Genomic DNA, 5,382 nt, shown 5'->3' with positions numbered 1-5,382 from the left:
GAGATATGTATGTTATTCGTTACGATTTTGAATCAGTCTAGGTCAGCACTAAATCGAGCTCCGTAATCTGGTAATTTTGTTTTGTTAATTTTGAGTAATTTCAAATTGTTTTCTAGATATTTTGTGTTTGTTATTTTTTGCGTACCTCAGCCCCCCGAGTTGGCGGCACTGCAGTTGAGTTCAGCAGGTGGGGGTATACGTTCCCTTTTTTCCACAAAGTGGTTTTGGGTTTTCGTATCTGGCGGTTCCGTATTTAGGTTTTTTGCGTAGTTTGATCTTTTCCGACGGCGAGTATTACAATTAAGCGTATACTGATACGTTGATGGTGGTTTTGAAATAAACTGGCTTTGAGGTCCTCATTGACCGATAGGCCCCTGTATCTACATCGTTGTGTGTGTGTTTCTCTGGGTAGTGTAGGCAAAATTATATATTTAAATGACAACACTAAATAAACTAAATACTTTACTTTGAATATTTACAATATTAAACCGTTCAGTTCTTTGCTTTCACTCCAAAAAGCAACTAACCAACAAACCAACAAACCTCAGCCAACAATGCAGCCTTAAACCAACTGCTTCTCGGTCCGCTTCTGCTTATGCTCTCCGGCGCCTTCTATCTTTCTCGGACTTTACTTTTCCTGTTCCTCTTTTGTCAACTTCGGCACTTAGCTTTTTCGTTTTCCTTTTCACTAAAGAGTCGTACAGTAATATTCTCCTCGCTCGTTCCTCCACCGTAGACAAAGGGGTTTTGTCTTAATGTACGGTTGGGGTCTGCTAAAGACTTTCAGCATTGACTGTTTGAGCGTTTCTGCCTTCCACTTTCTTGTAAAATTGGCCTTCCCTCTTGTCAACAAACCTTGCGCCACTTCAACAACCAACCAACGCCCATAACTTTTTATATCTATGTATATATAGTTAAACTAATTTATTCAAATTACGACAAAACATGTTTTTTTTTTTGTAGATGACTACATTACAACACTTAAAAGAAGTTCTATAACAGTAAATCAGATAATACATATTATTAAAAACTGGATCATTGGATAATGCAATTCGAGAGTTTTGATTGGCTAAGCCATCATGGGTTATGAGCCATTATACCACAAACACGGCAAGCATATGCGTGATTTTTTGGGCTTTTTTATTTTTATTGTAGTCTAGTTTTCTATATTTTGGGGACGTTTTTCATAAAAAAATTATTCCACTGGCGCTTGTTGGATATGAGATGATTATAGCCAACTCGGCGCTACGCGCCTCGTTGGCTATCTATCTATCAACTCATATCCAACGCGCGCTCATGGAATAATTGTTAAATACACAAGGAAATCGTACAATAGGTAGTTAACACTCACACTAACGAAGAAGACGAGTAGCTAAAAACTACCTACAAACTGGTGACAAAAAAAAAAAAAGAATTACGTGACAGGGGCTGGGTCAGAAACAGTGTGTCACTCACCTAAGATCCCCAGGGCATATTCCCCTTCCATTTCGGAACTCTCTCTACCCCCCTCTTTCCCTCCCCATTAGCGCTTTCTACGCAGGCTATGTCCTTGTGAGTGGATTATATTTAAAGCGCCATGTGCTCAGGATATGTGCCGCGGCTATGTAAATAAAGTTATTATTGTTATTATATGGTGATTACTATCTATTAAATTATTCTTTATTCTTGAAAATTTATTATTTTTCAATGCAGTGAACGTACTCCGGAGCTCCTGACGTATTGTAACTCCAAATATTGAAGTCCTTACGAGTTGCTTAAATTCCTGCCTGCTCGGGCCAGAAATTGTGTTCAAATGCTCCACTTCAAATTGTTCGCATGAGTTCGCATGAATAATGCCTTCCATTCAGTATGATTAATAATCGCCAGGACGTTTGTTGCTACCGGAACCAGGCAAGATCTGAAAGTACCCAACGCTGAGAACTCCACTCATTGCTTTGTTTTCCTAGATCTATAATGAAGGCATTACACTCAGCAGCTGAGCTGGAATTGTGGCTGTCGACGAAATGTGCGTTGTTCATGGCCGTTATGAACAAATTCAATCATTTCAATAGACCTTTTCATGGTTAACGTTTCTGACGCCATTTTGGTTGGGGGGCAAACGCGGCTCAAATCACCGTGATTGTATGGAATTTTGGCCGAATTCAAACCCGATCTTTAACTCCGTTACAAAAAGGCAGATTTCAAAAATTTTAAAACATTTTTAGTCATTTCATTAATATCATTCATTCAACGGAAAATTAGATCATTGCACAAGGCACAACGACTGAAAGTTTCCTCATATCTCTTTAAATTTCGCGGGAATTTGCATAATTTTATTTACATGGGTTTATACAAATTTACAAATGTCGATTACGGTCGTTACAGCTTGATTCCGATCGTCATACTTCACGAAAACAATCTCAATGGAAGTGCTTTTTGAGAGGTATTCTCGCTATACTCAATTGTCAGACGTTAAAGTGGATTTATAATGGTTTAAAGTCGGCAAAATCCCCATACATTCACTGTAATTTAAGCAGTGTTTCCCCCTCCCCCAAATCAATATGGCGTGAGAAACCGTGAAAAGTACTATTGACGCGTTAATAAAGTCGATCATTATTATTGTTATTATTGTCTTTTGTCTAAAAAGACCCTCACCCGGGCAGCGTGAGTTTCGCTACTTAAGGGTGCTGCGTGTACAAACATTTCTCCTAATACACGAAAACTCGACGAACACTATAGATCCTTTTCTATTGGTTCAGTCCCACAAATCTGAACTGAACCAGGCCACAAAATTAAAAGAGCCCAAAACTGAGAGAGAAAACTATCGCCAAATATCCCTTACCTCAATAGCATGCAAAGTGTGTGAAAATATTGTAAGAAAAAGTGTGTCATAAACGTTTGGCAAGATCTGGGAGTTTCAAAAAATGTGAATCCAATTCAGGTAGGGTTCCATGAGTAGAAATCATCCATGACACAATGCTTGCTACACGACTGGGCCTCACCCAGAAACAAATCTACACCTACCTACCGATGTTGTGTTTCTTAATTTCAGTTTGAGCTTTTGATTCGCTTTTTGATGAACGCCTGCTTCTCAAACTGAAAAGTAATGTAATAGAGGGAAACCTGTTGCAATGGTTCAGAAACTTTTTGATAAATCGCCAACAACGCGTGGTAGTGCGTAGCATCTCCTCCTGTTGGTCTCATGTTAGATCCAGAGTATATCCCAGGGAACAATTCTAGGGGCCCATCCTATTCCTCATCTATGTTAACGACGTATCATATACATCTAACATATCGTCCTGTGTTAAAGCGTTCCCTGATGGCACAAAGGTGTACAGAGAGCTCTCTGGTATTGTAAATCACGCTCAGGCCTTCAAAATGACATCAATTGTCTGGCGAATTGGGCAACTCTATGGCAGCTTTGACTTTCAAATGGTTTGTAACCATCGTCAGTGGTGCCAGATCTTCGACAAAAATTCTCATACTTTTAATTGGAGTGTATCTGACACGTAACGCTAATAGAACGGATCACGTGACCACGCTAACGTGAAAACGAGGCTAGATCACATAATACCTTGTAGCTATTGCTTGTATCGACAGAGTGTAACTTAGACAACTCTGTAATATAACCGTAATAAATCTGATCTCGTGTCCATTACAACGAGTAAAGGAGCGTTTTTTCATGGAATGCCTTGTGGCATATTTTGCACCGTTTACTTTCAATCAGCCAAATGCAATTTTATTACAACTCCCTGACAAGATAAAAGGTATCCTACTCATCTCCCTCGTCTTCGTCGTCCTCCTCCTCTTCATCATCATCGTCGTCATGATCTTGATCAACATTATCAACATCAAATGACTCATAGTTATCGCCATCAGCATCATTATCACAGCTTCTATCGTCTTCAGGATCATTGCCGCTGCGGAGATCGTCACATTTAAGTCCCGCTTCGCGAAATTGACATCGATTTGTAGAACATTGCTCCTTAATCAGATGGAGGATTACATTGGTCTTTAACGTTGGAAATAAGTGTCTTAGGCTGGTACAGCAGGGAGGCTAATTTCTAAATTCCGGCAGCGGTCTTTGCTGTGGGTTGTACGATTTTACCCAGATCTGCAAGTGCGGTTACACTATCCTCATCAGCTTCTAGGAATGCTTTCCAACACCATAGCTTCCGAAAGAGAGGAATGATCCTCGCACTTATCTGAAAGCAATTGTCTCTCATTGACACTTGAAAAATTCAGATGGTTCCAACGGGATTCGAGCCCATGACCTCGGCGATGCTGATGCAATGCTCTACCTCTCCGGCAGTTAATCGATTTCGATGTTGACTGAGCGGAGAGTAATCAGCGCCGGTGTTGCGCATTGTACCTTCTTAGGTGTGCAGTTAGTCCAGATTTGGATCTACGCAAGCGGTTTCACCTAGTGCACTTTACGAAAAGCATTTGTTGTAGTAGACCATCATCGCCATGCTTTATGACTTCAGCTGGTATGCCATCCAGACCAGGCGCTTTACCAGTGTTAGCAGCTTTTACAGCTTTCCTTAGTTCTTCCATGGTTATTGGATCTTTCAAATGCATTATTGTCTCTCAAGCAGTTAGGTGGTCAGTTGCATCAATGTCTACGTTACCTGATTCAGCAGTTGGTGAAAATGCTCTTCCCATCAGTCTGATATTTCTTTCGTGTCTGTAAATAGCTGAGTTCCATCTGCATTTTTAGCCGGGGCAACAGTGTTTTTCTTGGGGCCGTACACAGTTTTAAGTGCGGAGTACAGCCCCTGTGAGTTGTTACAGTCTCCAAACGTTTCAATTTCTTCCGCTTTCTTATTCCACCAGTTGTCTTTCATTGCTCTTAGCGGGTCAATTTGTTGGTCTCATTCGTTCCCGTGAGGGACGTGATGAATGAAATATGAAGTATGGGTTATAGACGAAAGAGGAAAGTGATCAAGTAAAACATTTTACTTACCACACCCGCAAAGCGTCCTGTTATATCCAGGAAGCGCAGCAGTTTTGCAAGTCCAAGAGCTACAGCAAGAATAATAGGGTTGAGATGTACCTTTCTATAATGCTTCGTCTTCCTAGTCACAACTGAAAATGTGTTCTCACAGTGTTAGAGTATGCATCTCCGGTGTGGGGTGGTATCCTCAAATACTTTGTTGAAGATCTCCAGGGTGCGCAGAATCGCAGACTTTCAATTATTGGCATTATGAAGGCTAGCCTTCCTTACCTTTAAGAGCGCAGAGATGCAGCCTCTAGGTGCGAGCTCGAGAGAATTTTATGTGATAAGAGCCATCCCAATTACTCACTGATGTCAATGCCAACTATCAATAGCCACTATACTCGAGTGATGAATTTCGTTAAGCCTTAAGACACACATTCTAGGACTTATCGGCACATGAAGTC

The sequence above is a fragment of the Montipora capricornis genome, chromosome 2 (genome assembly GCF_036669925.1).
Source record: "Montipora capricornis isolate CH-2021 chromosome 2, ASM3666992v2, whole genome shotgun sequence".
In the NCBI taxonomy this organism is placed as follows: domain Eukaryota; kingdom Metazoa; phylum Cnidaria; class Anthozoa; order Scleractinia; family Acroporidae; genus Montipora; species Montipora capricornis.
This window is presented reverse-complemented; position numbering follows the sequence as displayed.